Here is a 16,741-nt window from a genome sequence, read left to right on the forward strand (position 1 = left end):
AAGAAAAATGTCTCTGATTTTTAGTTATATCCAAGCATAAAACAACACTGAAGCTGATTAGGAGAAATACTATTTTATTTATTAAGTTTTGTATATTATTGACTTAATTTGTTGTTACTTAAAAATATTAATCAAGTCTCTTTTCTTCTTGTTCTTAAGAGCTAGGTAAATTAGAGACTGAATTTGAACTTGAAGTATTTATTTCTAGGCCCCTCAGACTTCCTCTGATAAAGCATTTTCAGCTTAGGACTCAGGCTAGGGTTTTTTTTTTTTGTTTTGTTTTGTTTTTCCCATCTTTATTAACTTGGGTATTTCTTATTTACATTTCGATTGTTATTCCCTTTCCTGGTTTCCAGGCCAACATCACCCTAACCCTCCCCATCCCCTTTTCTATGTGTATTCCCCTCCCCATCCTCCCCCCATTACCACCCTCCCCCCAACAATCACGTTCACTGGGGGTTCAGTCTTGGCAGGACCAAGGGCTTCGCCTTCCACTGGTGCTCTTACTAGGATATTCATTGCTACCTATGAGGTTGGAGCCCAGGGTCAGTCCATGTCTTTGGGTAATGGCTTAGACTCAGGCTAGGTTTTTTATGTTGTATTTTTGAGTAAGAGTCTCATGTGGCCTGGACTAATTCCCTATGGAGCTGAGAAGGAAGACCTTGACCTTCTGATCCTCCTGCATGGACTTCCCAAGTGCTAAGATTCCAGGTTAATACCACCACATCCAATTGTAGTTTGTTTGTTCATTTGTTTATCTAAAAGCAAACACTCCATGAAAGAGATGGATCCCACCAAGCAAACTTGTTCCAAACACTCTGCACAGAATCAGGATCCTGTCCATACTTTTTAAGGGATTCGATGTAGAACTCAGAAGTCTGGTTGTCAATGAGGTCAAAACCTGGACCCAAAGAGCTTTTCTTTAGGCGGTGAGTGGATCTTAAAACTTGGATCCATGTTACTTATTCAGAGCTAAGCTGGGCTCTGAATGCTGTTGGAAATGCTAGAAGCACCCGATCCTTCATTCCCCACAACTTTTTACACCCAGCGGGTAATCTTCTAGAAGACAGCAAGTATTATAAATTCTCCTCAGAGTCCAATGCCATTTTCCTTTAAATGAAGGAAATGCAAAGTCAAGCATTATTTATTAAAAATTGTATGTTACAGTTGAAATGACCACATTAATTGGGATGCCTCTAATTAAAGGTGAGGTCTGATTATATAGACGTATTTTTGAAAATCCATAATTGTCTAGCACCAGTCACTGAATAGAACCTTCCGAAACAAAATTACATTAATGACATGAACTATTAAATATGATTGATGGCAAAATTGGACCCCTCTTGAGTCTCAACCACAGAAAAGCACACACTGCTTTTCAAGAAGGTATCTTGAGTGTCAACAAGAGAAACAGGAAAAAGAGTCTGATGGCGTTCGGGGCAGCAATCTTCAGCACGTGGGCACTATCTCAGTAATAAAAGATACCTCTTGAACTCAGTCCCTTGCTAAGTGAATAGATGGGAACTTAATTTGTCTGGCTGTGCAGTTACTTTATTCCCAATAAAGTCAGGAGGAGGGGCAGCCAATGAAAGAGGGAGGAACAGCAAAATCTGAGAATGTTCACGGAGGTTCCCACCCTAGGGGACCATCTAGAAACACATCTAGGAACAGTCAGCAAAATAGAGCAGCAAGACTGAACGTGGCTGTCCAGGCAAGCATGGAAATCTGCTGTGTATAGTCCTATCTCTTCCATGTTGTCTTTCATTCATCTTCCTCAAAACAGCATGGGCTCTCAGATCGAGACCAAAATGACAGGAAGACAGGGACTCTCTGATCCATGGTGTGAGACAAAGTCCAAGTGATTGTTGCCCAGGGTGAAGAAAGAAGACAGCCTGATACCTGTGGCTGGCTTTTCTCCTGTTCAATCCTGTATAGCTTTCTGTGAGTGGAGATGAGGAAAGGGAAGGTCTGGGGCAGTAAGTGCACTGATTAATTTCGGTTGCCATCTTGACACATTTTAGAATCACCTAGGAAGGTCAGCTTATGCGTAGGGATTTTTGTAACTGGAATCATTGGGATGGGGAGCCTCGTGGTCTACCACAAATGTAGATTGTACCAATGCCATGGGCTGGGCCCTGAGCAGAACAAGAAAGAGTGAGCAAAGAAGGGCATGTGTCTTAGGTAGGGTGACTTCCACTATGATGAAACACCGTGACCAAGTGCAACTAAGGGATCAAAGGGCTTCTTCTGATTATATATCCTGGGTCACAGTTTGTGGAGGGAACCCACCACAGAATCTCAAATGCACCAGAAGCCTGGAGTCAGGAGCTGATGCGAAGGTCATAGAGGAGAGCTGCTTACTGACCTGCTACTCAGAGCTTGCTCTGCCTGATTTCTTATAGAACCTGGAACCACCAGCTCAGGAGTGTCCCCACCCACAAGAGACTGGGCTTTTCCTGATCAATCACTAATGAAGAAAATGCCCTACAGGGTACTTCTCTTTCTACTCTTCTACCAGCCTGAGGTTTAAGACCATGTTTGGAAGCTTACCTGTCAGAACCATGGATCACACATAGATTGATCAACAGACACATTAATGTGGAAGGAAAATTTTTCACAAAATCCCACCACTAGACAAAAAACTGTAGGTAACTAATAACAGCTGAGATGAGAATTAACTTCTCCCAGGGATGAGCCCTTTGTTGGTTGTCCAATGTAGGGTGCTCAGCCCTGAAACCTCACACACACAAACCACAAGATAGACTCAGCAGGTTGTATTTACATATATATATTTGTGCATACGTATGACAATAATAATCAAAGAGAAAGAGTCTATCAACTTGAGGGGTTAGGGAGGGATTCAAAGGAAGATAACTGAGAGGAGATGAAGCCAGGGAAGATAGAACAAAAGGGATATTATTCTACATCAACTATTTTAAAATTTTTTAATTAAAAAAAAACATATTTGGGGGCTGTTGAGATGACTCAGCAGTTAAGATCACTGACTGCTCTTTCAGAGGTCCTGAGTTCAATTCCCAGCAACCACATGGTGACTCACAACCATCTGTGACCCGATGCCCTCTTCTGGTGTGTCTGAAGACAGCTACAGTGTATTCATATAAGATAAATCTTTTAAAAAACATATTTTAAAAATTAAAAATTAAATGTTAATAGCTAAATACATCAAAACGCATACACATATGTGACCTTTGACCTTCTCATGTTACCTCCTCTTGATTCCTATGAAACTTTTGTCACCCCCAGTCCTGTGCTATCTAATAGGAAAATTGTTGTACCACTTCATTCTGTTTGGTATTTATCTCTCCCTGGGTGTCTTAGACCCCAGCTCAGGTCTCATCTGCTGGCTGAGGCCAAGGGGTCTCAGATAATCTGGGGCTGTTTCTCAATCCTGTAAGGACAGATGCTTTTGTTAAATTTAATAACAAAATGCATGCCTTAATAAGTCGTGCTCATGAATAATGAATGCTTATATGTTGTGGACACATGCCATTTCCGTGAACGTTTCAGATGTTCACTTTCCTTTTGGTATTCACTGGGGCCTGTACCAGTACCAGACAGTCCCCAGCCTCTGTTAGCAGAGACTCTGTCTGACCTTTAGATTTGGGGATCCTGGTCAAGGGGGAAACTTCTTGGTCCAGTCATGAGTCCAGCTCCAATCTTGGCCTGGGATCTGAGAAATTGTGCTTTGGAAGCTGCAGTCCTGGAAGAAAATTTTACATGTCATTCGTTCAGCCTTCTTTTAACCATATCCATACTTATGTCTTGTACCGTTTCTTATTTTTTCTATTTATTTGTTTGCTTGTTTGTTTGTTTATTTATTTATTTATTATATGTGAGTACACTGTCAGTGTCTTCAGACACACCAGAAGAGGGTATCGGATCCTTACAGATGGTTGTGAGCCACCATGTGGTTGCTGGGAATTGAACTCAGGACCTCTGGAAGAGCAGCCAGTGCTCTAACCACTGAGCCACCTCTCCAGCTCTCCGTTCTTCTTATGTTTAACTGTATTGATATAGCAGATAACAGGTAGTCACCTTCTTACTGTCCTTTGTTCTTTGTGAAAGAGACTTGGAGCTGTGACCTGCAAATCTACCTCCAGCCGCTTCTCTGGCCCAGGACAGTAGACCATTTCAGTTTGAATAAGTAAGTTCTTCTGGCCAATGGGATGAGAGGGAAATCTGGGAAAAGTTCCCAGGAAACATTTCCTTGCTCTTCTAGTGAAGTGTACAAGACAAAAAGGTTGGCTTTTTCACATGGGGTCCCTGATGTAAGTGACTGTGAGGTGTCTACGGCTTTTGTGACTGCAGAGGGATCACTCAGAAGACAAAGTCCCTACTCCAAGGAAAGCAGAGATAAAAATGAGAAGAATGTAGACTTCTGCTGGCATCCAGTCAGTCACTGAATTAGCCAACCTGGAAGTCATCCTCTTTCATAACTTATGCCGTTGTATATAAGCAATTTTCCTGTTCCTTGCCTCAACAGGGACTGTTGTTTTCAGCTACACATGTCATAAACGATAACCACATTCCTGCTTCCTTAGGGTGGACATCGGAAACAGGGTTCATTCACCATCTCGGCTTGTAATGCACCCATCATAATCCTGATAAACTGAGTATTCTTGATACTGTCCTGAGACATAGGAACTAATTCAGAATGAGCCTATACAATAATTTCAGTACTTTGAATGACATGAAAGAATTATGACTATGTCTAGTTAGTATATTTATTCAAATTTGCAAAACTAACTGTTCTCATCCTAGCCAGCATTTATTTAGTGCAAGTGATATCCTAACCCTCCATTGGGACCTACAGTAGCAGAGAAAGAGGTAAAAATGGGGTCTTTCTTCTCAAAGAAACTAATGTGAGAGAGACACCTAAGATAATAATATGCAGTAGGGTAAACTGTCTAAAGAAAGAAGAATGGAAAATGTTGTCAGAGGTCAAAGTAAGAAAAGCATTAATTGGATTACCTTTCATTTCTTTATTTTTAGTATTGATCTAGGCACTTCTCACCAACACCCATCTTTACATAGAGTTGAACTAAAGTAGAGAGGACTTTGGAATATTCTCTCCGTAGTTAACGTACAGAAATTAGCTCCGAAGCTCTGATTATAGCATGTCTTTGAACACCAGGAAAGCAGTTATCGAATCTGAAGAAATTCCTTAAGGTGATGTGTTCATTAAATGTGTAACCGTGTCAGAGTGCCAACACACTGAAGGTTACTTTGCAGCCAAGTGGCGAGAAAGAACCTTTAGAACAGTCACCCACTGAAACATATAAAGTGAAAATTGCGCGTGTTCTCAAATCTTTACACATTTCCGCGACTGATCATTGGCTCCTCCGAATGCTGGAGACTGTGCGAAGCCTGCAGGCTACATATGCTGAAAGTTAACAGGAAAATGTGCACCAGAAGTCAGACATAAGAGTCTCGAGGAGCAGTTCTGTGGTGCGCCTGCTTGTGGAGCTGGATCATCAGTGGCTTCCGCAGAGCTTAAACTGGAAAGGTAGCCCAGTGTGTACCTGAAGAGCTGGGCCATTAGTTGGTTGTGAAAATTGGAACCTACGTGGCCAGTTCGTTTGTTGCAGCTTCATTTGATTGTCTTTTACATTAACAAAACAAAACAAAACTGTTATCTTACAGGCTAGAAAAGGATAGAATGAAGTCAATATGTCACTACTCAAAGGATGAATGTCTTCTTGATATTATAGAGATGGTATAATAGAGATTTTTTAAGTCAAATCATTTGAAGTTGTGTGTGGGGAAACACTTGTCATTCCTTGTCATTCAGGAGAGTAAAGCAAAAGGATACTGTGAGTTGGACCAGCCTGGGCTATATCACAAGATCCTATCTCAAAGCAGTGGCAAAGAGTGGATAGTTGGGTAGACTCAGAGATGATAGATGAATAAATGGTAGATAGATGATACATAGATATGTAGATACACAGATACATAGATGATACACAGATGCTAGATGACAGAAGATAAATATATACATAGATGATACGTAGATACACATATAGATACATAGATTGATGATACATAGATAATAGATGAAGATGATAATTATAAATTGATAAAGATTGGTAGATGATAGATACATAGATAGATGTACATAGACACACAGATACATAGGTAATAGATTGATGATACATAGATGATAGATGAAGATGATACCTGTAAATTGATAAAAGATAGACGATGATACATAGGTAGATGACAGATGATAATAGATAGGTGATAGATAATGATAGATAAGAGATAGATGATAAATAATAGATTTACATGACAGATGAGCTAACAGATAGTGATAGGTAATAAGTTGATAGATGATGGATAATAAGGACAAATGATAGATCATAGTTTGATTGATAAATAGATGATAGATGAGAGATAGAGGTAGATAAATAGATGATAATAGATAAACAGATAGATAGATAATAGATAGATAGATAGATAGATAGATAGATAGATAGATAGATAGATAGATAGATAGACAGACAGACAGACAGGGAGATAGACGATAGATAATAGATGATAGATGAGATAAATAGATGATTGATAGATAGATAGATAGATAGATAGATAGATAGATAGATAGATAGATAGATAGATAGACAGACAGACCAAGGATGGATGGATGACTGTGTGTGTTCATCCCCTGGCTCTCTACAGCTATGTGACAGAGCCCCTTTCTACATCCAGTCAGCGGCTACTTGGTTCTGAGTGGTTGCACTACATCAAGAAGCAGGCAGAGGCTCTAGAGATCGTGTGGACCAGATAGCAAGCTGCTGGCTCCTTCTCCAATCAATGGCCTTTGTTTGTTTAACAAATCCAACATGTTCTTTCAGTGCTATCAATACAGGATGCTAAGACTGGAAACCGCCAGATGGGAGTACAAATAAGGAAAGCAGAGTGTGAAACCTCACAAAGGTCAAAATGCAAGGAAAACGATTCTTTAAGGAGCTAACTGGCAGGCATGTCAATCATTGGAATTATGTCAATAGCTGATGAAGTTGAGCATATCTATTAAAATTAAGACTAGGCTTGCTCTTGCTCTATATTCCAGGAATTCAATTCTTAATATGTATAAAGAAAAGAAAAACAACATTCACAAAAACCTGTGAGAGTTTTTGTCATTCTTGTTGCTACTTAGCTTATACAGGGGGAAAAGTAGGTAAAAAGTATTGTCTATCAACACTAGAAAGTCCCCTTCTTCTTTTATGAATATTTTTCTAGCTTCTTCTTTTAAATACGTGACACTATTATTAATGTATGTATATGTGCCTTTGCATATAAACTCCCTCTTGTGTGGTGTGTGTGTGTGTGTGTGTGTGTGTGTGTGTGTGTGTGTGTGTGTGGTGTGTATGGGGTGTGGTGTGTGTGTGTGGGGGGGTGTACACTCCAAAGACCTGGCATATGTGATTGACAGAGTTGGTAAATCCGAACTTGGAGGGTGGGTTTGAAACCTGGAAAGCTAAGCTGGAGTTGGCACTCAGTGTAATGTAGATTATTACCAGAGGCACCTTGTCTTTGCTAATTAGGTCTTTTGACTAATTAATTAGACCATCCACTCTCAGAACAGACGAGAATGTCATTACACACAGTCCAGTGAATGCACTTGTTGCCACATGTGCTAAAGCCTTCACAGCAACAGCTAGCCTAGGGTTTGCTTGGATTTCTGGGTCCCATAGCCTAGTCAAGGCGATGGGTAAAACTGATCCCAACTTCTTCCTCTTTCTTTATCTTACCACGTTGGATTATGAGTCCATGGAGAGAAAACCACTGTTGCCATGTCCACTCTATCCTGTTGTCCCTAGATCCTCACATTATGTGAGGGTCAAGAGCAGCCATTTTCTACCAGGTGGTTCAGAAAAGCCCAGGTGACATTTCAGGGTGGCCACAAGGTGGCATCTGCGGGAGAGTTCATAAGCAGCTTGTTCACATGTCCCCTAACTCACAGGAAGAAATGTTGGGTGCCAGTGTCTCTAATCAGTCTACCTCCTGGGTACCTCATAGGATAGCACACCTTCCAAGCTGGCCCTTGACCTTGCTTGAATGGCTATCCAGGAATAAAAGTGAGAATTGGTCAGAAAACCTGCCTTGGTGTGTGATCATTTGAGACAGAAGGCCTTGAGACCCGGGGACTTGCAGCATACAAAGCTGATCATTATTGCCTGGAGTCGAAGCCAACTGTTCCCTAAGGGCCATTCTAAGCCTCAAAAGGGCAAGTGAACTGCTTTGAAGACAACGTCCCAGTATGAGGACACTTGAAAAGCAAACTCCGCCCAGCTGACATAGGGTCAACCATCTCAGTCGTTTGGGATATACTCATGCTATTTGGCTAGCTTCAAAACCAGCATCTGGTAATTGTAAGACACAATGGGCTTCATTATGACATCTTCATATACGAATCAAATGCACTTTGATCCCATCCATCTCCTTAATTATTCCCCAGGTTTCTTCCTTCCCTTAAACACTCCACTGTCACCCGGATGTTTCTAGGTTCTGTGTATGAGAGAAGACATGACATTTGTCTTCCTTAGTCTGGATTATTTTTAACACAACAATCTCTATTTTACCTAATTTCTTGTAAATTATTTCATTCTATGGCCAAGTCTCTCTCTCTCTCTCTCTCTCTCTCTCTCTCTCTCTCTCTCTCTCTCTCTCTTCCTGTCTCCCTCTCCCTCTCCTTCTCCCTCTTCCTCCCCACTCTCTTCCTGTGTGTGTGTGTGTGTGTGTGTGTGTGTGTGTGTGTGTGTGTGTGTATGACATTTTCTTTAACGCCACAACTTGGCTGTTGTGAATAATAGTGCAATAATCATAGATCTGCACACACACCTAAAGTTGTGTACTCGCTTCAGTGCCTTTTGGATTACTTACAAAGGCACAGTATAGCTGGATCATAGAACGGCTGGGTTTTAGGTTTCCAAAGTCACGCCACACTAATTTCCACTCTTATTAGTGGTGTATAAGGCCCTTATCTTGAGTCCTTACCATTTGTTGCTGTTTTTGTGTTTCTTTTTGTTTGTTTGTTTTTGGGTTTTTATTGGTGCTGTTGTTTTCTGTTTTTGTTGGTTGGTTGATGGTAGCCATTGTAACTGATGTGAAATGTAATTTCGGTAAAATTTCATTATCATGTCCTTTAGGGCTACTAGTTGAGCGTACTAGTTTCTTTTCTTTCTGTTGTGACCAAATACCTGACAAGAAGCAATTGCAGAAGGAAAGGTTTATTTTAGTTTGAGGAGACCCCAATCACAATTGGAAAAGCAGGATGGCCGGCACACACAACACCGGCCCATGCCCAATCAGCACATTTTACCAGTGTTGAACAGGGCTACAAACCTTAAGGCCAGCCCCAAGAGACCCGCTTCCTCCTCTACCTCCTACAGCTTGTACAACCTTCCCAAAATGGTGCCATCAGCTGGAAGCCAAGCGCTCAGATACCAGAGCCTGGGTGGAAGGGTCACACTCAATCCAGAGCAGATTAGGGCTGCGGTTTCAGGTTCTTACTAACCGTGTCTATTTCTTATGAGAAATGTCCATTCTGTTCATTGGCCCCTTCGCAATTGGATTGCTTGTTCTTTTTGGTGTTTAATTCTTCTTGAGTTCTTTTTATCTTGAGTTCTGGATGTGAATCTGTTATTGAGTGAAAAACTGGCCAAGATTTCCTCCCGTTCTGCAGGCTTTCTCATCAGTATTAATTTATTAATGGTTTTAATTTGATGCCATCCCATTGGGTAATTCTTGCTGATGCTTCCTGGATTATTAGTGTCCTGCTCATTACTGCCTCCCCCTTGCTGATTTTTTTTAAAGCCTTAAATCGCTATATTTTCCAAGTTTCAAGTCTTACACAAAGGTCTTTGATCCATTTTGAATTGACTTGTGTATAGTGACCCCTTTCCTTTTATGTAAGAAATTCCGTTTTCTCTGGACCATTGGTTGAGGAGATTGTTATTTCTCCAATGTGTGTTTTTGGCATTTTTGTTGAGAATCGGATGTTCAGAATATGTAGACTTATTTCTGCCTTCTCTATGTTATCCCATTGGTTTATGCATCTGTCTTGAGGTGATATAATGCTTGCTTTGTTACTATGGCTCTGTTGTATAATTTAAAACTAGAGGACAAGAGAGGAAGGATGAGAGGAGGGATGGAGAAAGGTGGCAGGAAGAAGACACATTGGTGTTCAATGAGGGGCTAAGGGGCCTCTGAAACCAGGAGATAGCGGGGCTAAGGGACATGGAACAAAGGGGTGTCAGAAACTGGGGTTAAGGGACATGAAATGAGAGGGTGTCATAGATTGAGGTTAAGGGACATGGAACGAGGGGTGTCATAAACTGATACCTGGTGCTCTTTTCTCCATTATTGGAACAAATTGTCACCATGGAGCCACAAGATGGCCAGAATCTCTAAGAGCTGAGCACTGGACTAGATTATGGGACCGTTCAGTGAACGTAGAAAGGATGCTGCTGTGACCCTCATCACAGAGATCAGCAGCAGCAGCCATGCTGACCCTAGATGGTGCACAGAGCAGTGAGCTGGGGTCTTGGTGCCTGCTATCAGTTCAGGATCAACAAATCGAGGGCAAATGGTTTTTTCTTTCTTTTTTACCCTGCAGTCACTGTTGAAAATTAAAGGGAAGAGGGAATCAGTAGTACTCAGGTTCGATTTAGATTCCATGGACTCTAAAGTATAAAGCATATGTGGGAGGGGGCCTGAGGTCACAGTTCAGTGTTAGCAGCATACTTACCCAGAATGTGTGATGCTCTGGGTTTGATTTCCAATGCCACAAATTAAAAACAGATTCCAGTACCCTATTCCTGAGATTATGGTCAAGTGACTCCTCAAACTACCTGTGTGTGTGTGTGTGTGTGTGTGTGTGTGTGTGTGTGTGTGTGTGTGTGTATGCGTATGTGTGTGTGTGTGCGTGCGTGTGTGTGTGTGTATGCGTATGTGTGTGTGCGTGTGTGCGTGTGTGCGTGCATGTGTGTGTGTCTGTGTCTGTGTGTGTGTGTGTGTGTGTGTGTAGATTTTAACTATTACACTATAGATCCAGCTGGATATTGTTTACTTCTACAAATAAGTATAGTAACAGGACTGCATAAAATTTTACTAGACATTAAAATTTGATATAAGAAAAGAAAAACAATATGAGCAACCATCATTTTTATATTTTGAGAATTTTATACACAAGTCTGATGCATTTGGGTATATACCCCTTCACTACCCTCCCAGGTAACCTCCCCCTCCCCATCTCAACTTCATCTCTCCTCTTACTCCTCCTCGCCCTCCTTTTCTTTTTTTACATATAGCCTGATGTGGCCATAGAAACATAGGTTTAGGGATGATCACTGGTGCATGGACAATCTCCCAGTGGCTGTATCCCTGAAAGAAATGGAGTCCTCCCCAGCGGTTCTTGGGAGGGACTCCTCAAGTAAAAGTAGGGCTTTGGGAACACTGGTGTAGTCTTTCACGGGTCTCCTAGGTAACCACAGATGTTGTGACATGGGCACGACACCCCTGTCACATCCAGAGAACAATCTTTCAAGACAGTCCTCCTGGTTCTCTGATCCTTACAACCTTCCTATGCCCTCTTCCATAATGTTCCACCAACCTTGGGGATGAGAGTATGATATAGACGCCCCATTGGGGGAGGAGCGCTCCATAATTTGACCATTCAACAGTTATCTGGTTGGATATGAAGCCTATTTAATAGAAGGGAACTCAAGCCTAACACCACATACCTGGCCAAGAACCTGTAATTGGAGTGGTCATAGATCCTGAGGGGAGAATCTCCTATTTCCATATTGATGAATTGACAGAGTAATCTGTAGTGGGTTGGGCCTAATGTTGCTTGTATTCTAATGCAAATTTGGGGCCCCCCAAAACTGATAGTCCCAGAGTTAAAAGAGCCCACACATAAGATGCTGAGAGACCTGGCCCCAAGTTATTTCTAATTGGTAGATAAAGATCCTGACAGCCAGTAGCTGAGCAGAAGAGACATAGGTGGAGTTTTAGGTTTCTCAGGCTTGGGCTGGGAGAAAGAAGAGAAGACAATGTGCAGGAGAGGAGGAAGGAGAAGCCACCGTGAGGTGAGGGTCAAGAGAGCATGGCCCTGAAGGCTGCCCAATTGGAGCTAAGAGCAGCCCAGATGGAACAGAGTAATTGTAAGTAGTAACTCGGGGTTATCGATAGGAAAGTAAATTCAAACAGCATGGAGGGAGGCAGCTGCCCAGCTACTGTGCTGATTAAAGCTTATTGTACATATAAAGGCTGTGAGTCTTTCATTCCGGAACTAATTGGTTTAAGGCAGGGTAGAAACGCCTGGCCAGGATTTTAAATAATTTGCTACAACAGTATCCATGCTAAGTCAACTACCTTCCGAATACCTTCCTTATACCCATAGACTACTTCTCTCAACCGTGGTCAGTTTCTATTGGCAGTAGATGACAGCTGATACAGAGACGGCTTTTTAAATGTTTATTTCCATTATAAAAACAATGAAAATATCATAGACAAGCATTGTCAAGCATCCAGTGCTCATTTTGTGATTCTGAAATCTTCATAGTAAGATAGGTAAATGAAACCCATTCCCAGTCTTTAAAGAGATCAGAGAGCCTGCCCCCCCCCCCACCAAAAAAAGCTACACACTTGGAGTCACTCATTGACTACACATGCCTGATTAACCTTTTAGCAACTGCTTTTGTCCTCGAAAAAGCTCTCATAACTCTGTTAATAAATGTATCCAAGATACTTCTCCCCTGAAATAGCCCAGATGTCAGCAGAGTATAACTGACTTGGGGGATTTCTCAAAGGCTCTCTCTCTCTTCAAATATCTCCAAGATCATTAGGACTACCTCGACACAGCACAGTCCCCTTCCCTTACTCTTTCTCCCTTCCTCCCTCTTCCCCATCCTACCCACATGTGGATCTTGCTGAAGTTTGAACCCAGGGCCATGTGCTCCCATGAGGCTACACCCTGAATCCCACAGTAGTTCTGCATATATGGAGTTCCCCAAAGCCGTTTTTACCACACCCACTGCAAAGGCAGGTTTTCTACACTTTATCTGATTTCTTCTCTCCCGATAAATTTGCCATGTATAGACTCTTATCTCTCTCATTTTAGGAATGGGGGAATTGAGGACTACTAATTGGTAAGGATTTTTCCAGGGGCAACTGTTAGCCAAAGGCAATGTTGGGATTTGAGCTCTCGCTGGCTAACCCTGGAGGTCCGGCTTGTACTTGTTTGGCAACGCATTCTGAAGTGTCCAAACCCTAGTGCACACAAGAGAGTGATTCTGCGCACATCCTCACCTAAGAGGAAAGTGGTGTGGCGGGGCCACCATCTGAGGAGCGTGGTGGCTGCTCTGAGGGATTTCTGTCCTCAGGCTTACTCTGACAGAGACACTGCTACCAGCCTGCAGCCAGCCCACCCCCTCTCAACCCCGGCATAGCTGCCAGGTTTCCTGGACTGGGAAGAAGAAAGCATCCCCATTAGCAGGAGGCTGCGGCTCCCAGAGTCCCTGGGACAAGAAGCATCTGTTGCTACCCCCATTGTTCCAGCTGAGAGAACACTAATTGTCCTCTCCAAAGTTGGACCTCGGTCTCTTGCCAGAGGGAAATTACGGAGCCTTTTTCAGCATGCTGTCCTCTCCACAGCTGTCAGCTGAATGGCCCCAGGAGGATGGGTATATTTGGGGGTGGGGAGAGAAGTCTATCTTGCATCCTGATCCACACAGCAAAGGAAAGCTAGCCCATCCCTTGGACGGTCACCACCCACTAAATCCCAGACATGCTGGCAACAGCTTGTCGAGAGGGTTGTATACCGCTGTGTGACATGCCATTGGCACTCAGGGGCTCAGATCTTGGGAGCATTTTAGAGGAAGTAGTGGTAGAATGCGCTTGGCAGTTGGGGACCAGGGGACGTTTAAATCCGGCTTTTGCCATTCATTAGCTTTGACCTCACACACCCATCACACAGGGCAAGCAAGAGGATAGAGAAGGCTGTACCTAATGGTACAACGTCTAGCAGAAGTTCCCTCGTGCACAAGTGCCCAGCTGTAGAAGTAACTTCTTTTCAAGAGCGTTACACCATCTTCTTAGATCTAAGCATTGAACCACACAGCTGTGGGGATCGCCTACATAACAGGAATTCTGCACAAGAAGACTCAGAGGAGAATGAGAGACAGGACTCACATATACTCAAAAAGATGTTGCTACCTGGGCACTGGGTTGGCGGCTGAGCATCCAGCTGCCAATAAGATGCTTGGTCCTACCAGGGACCAGTCAAGATGGCTACACTGGCCTCAGACTGGAGAGGTAGCCATTGCCATAAGATGCAGCTGGGAACTCTGTCAAACTGTGGGAGGAAAGGACGGATCCTTGCATACCTCATGTCTCCTCAGCCACGAGGAGTACACACTGGCTGGGGCACGGGTCTGAGGGCAAGTCTTAGATGCCAAGCTCCCTCTCGCTTATTGTCCTCTTTGATGTATAGGATGTCATAATACCGGAGAGCTGAAGGGATGGGTTGAGCAAAGATCTGGGGATGGTTTTAGAATCCAAACTGGACAGTATCATCCATCATTTTCAGATCCCTGTACCTCAGGTATTATCGAAGTCCCCATCATGAGGTCATGAGGAGCCCTGTCCTGAATTTATAAAACGTTCCAGACACACCTTCCAACACACACACACACACACACACACACACACACACACACACACATACACACGTATACATGCACATATGAACAGGAGAGAAGCAGGGGAGGGTGAGATGTAAACAGCATTCAATGTCCTTGTTAGACATGCACACCAGCCATGTCATGTCATCTGAGAGAAAAAGACACATGTGCATGGGTACCATGGGAACCTATCCTGTCAGACCCAGAATATCCTGCGAACAAGTTTAAAGGGCAAATGCTTCCAAAACAGGAGTGTTTCCAGCCCAGGGAACGGGATTTTTCAAGCTGTATGGGGAGGCTTGTAGTCAGTGGGTGTCATCTCATTCTGGGTCAAAGGGCAAATGAGGCCTGTGGGTCAGGTGCTAGAAAACTCCACAAATATTTCGTGAGGTTCCTTGTGTAGAATGCATCAGGTGCTGGCAAGTGTGTGGAAACAAAATGGAATAATGTCATTTTACGAATCGTTGAGCTTAGAGTCAGGCAAGGAAAACAGATGAGATTTACAGAGTCACACAAATAGATAATTCTAGACAACGTCAGGCTACGGGATAAAGTTGGGACTTTGTAGAAGCAGGATCAGGGCTCTGTCTGAAGCCGGCATGAGCTCGTTCAGGTTTGCCTGAGGAAGAGTCACCTGGGAGAGGTTTGAAATAGAGGAATGTAGAAGCCAGACTCAGTTCTAGAGAGAAGATGGTTCCGTGCAGAAGGAAGAGCCCAGGGGACAGTCTTCAGATGACAGACAGTGAGACATGCTTCATTCAGGAACTCTAAGGCATAGTGGCAGTGTGGTCTGTAATGGCTTGACATGTCCCCCTAGAGTTCATTTGCACCAAACACAGTCCCAGTGTGGTGCTGTTGAGAGGTAGTGAAACTTTTAAAATTAGGACCTCGTGGGATGATTTCAGTTCATGAAGGGCTAATGTAGTCCTGGACAGTGGATTATAAAACAAATGCCCTCTGCGTGCTTGGTGTCTCCTGCTTGCGGTCCTTTTCATTTTGTTTCCCAGGAAGGGCAGATAGTAGGCAACGTGTTCCTAAGTGTCCGATAGTGTGACCTTTTAGCCTTCTGTACCTCTTTTCTTTATAAGGTCCAGGAATGTTGCTAGAATCAGCAAATTTTCAATATTCAGAAACTTGGACTCTTGGGTAGTTGCCTCAGTTCCTAGAGGGTTTGGCTAACACTTATAGGGCCATGGGTTCGATCCCCAACACTGCCAAAAGAAACTTGAGAGGGTGACAAATCAAACTAGAACAGGTGATCCATGACAGGATATCACCCCTGGTCACCCACCAAACACAACAACAATACCACAGTGGCTGGAACTAAGATAAGACACTGGGAGGAACTTGCAGCTCAGTGACACGGTACCTATTTCATACATACACATGCACAAGATGCTGGGTACAATTGATCTGAGAGAGCAGATGGGGGAAAGGACGGGGAACAGGAAGGATATGGGGAGGGGGAGAGAGAGAAGGAGTGAGTATGAACATGGACAAGTGATAATTCGAAGCCCAAGCCCAGACAAATGAGGGTGTGACGCAAGGGGGGGAGCCATTCAGTGCAGTACTTTGGGCACTATGGTTCTGATTAGCACACCACAGGACAATACAGCAGGCTGCTCCAGGTTGCCAAGAAGGTCTGCACGCTGGAGACTGGGAAAGAGAAAAGAGAGGGGGATCTGGATCTGCCCAGTGCTGCTCCATTTCCTGCTAATGGTGGCCACTCAGAGTCTCATCCTCCTCCCCAAGATGCAACAATGTGTGACAGAGGAGGGAGACCCAGGATCACTGGGGCACAAACCAAGAAAGCTGGCAATGAAGGACATCTGGGGGAAGCCAGCAAGAGCAGGAGCCCTGACTCACAAAGAAAATGGGCTCTAGAGATGGGAACTGAGCTCTCACTTCTCCCTTCCTGCTGACTGCTGCAGCAGAAGCTCCTGGTGTCGCCATCTATCTGAGTCTCTTCTCTCCCGACAGCTGCTCTGAGCTCCCCACGGACCCACCTCTACCTGGTGTACACTCAGGTAAGA

At 43.5% G+C, this 16,741-nt stretch overlaps 1 long non-coding RNA gene across 4 annotated transcripts in view; it reads left to right on the plus strand.

Moving 5' to 3' along the window:
* The first annotated feature begins 12,782 nt into the window (after positions 1–12,782).
* The window catches only part of LOC120098514 (uncharacterized), a 29,103-nt gene continuing 25,144 nt past the window's right edge, over positions 12,783–16,741 (plus strand). For 2 of the 4 annotated variants that reach the window (XR_005496768.2, XR_010060426.1), the window contains exon 1: positions 12,783–16,735. This is a non-coding gene — a long non-coding RNA (uncharacterized LOC120098514). The remainder of the gene's footprint in view (positions 16,736–16,741) is intronic. The other 2 variants (XR_005496770.2, XR_005496769.2) reach the window with 2 other exon arrangements.

Source organism: Rattus norvegicus, chromosome 19 (genome assembly GCF_036323735.1).
Source record: "Rattus norvegicus strain BN/NHsdMcwi chromosome 19, GRCr8, whole genome shotgun sequence".
Lineage (NCBI taxonomy): Eukaryota > Metazoa > Chordata > Mammalia > Rodentia > Muridae > Rattus > Rattus norvegicus.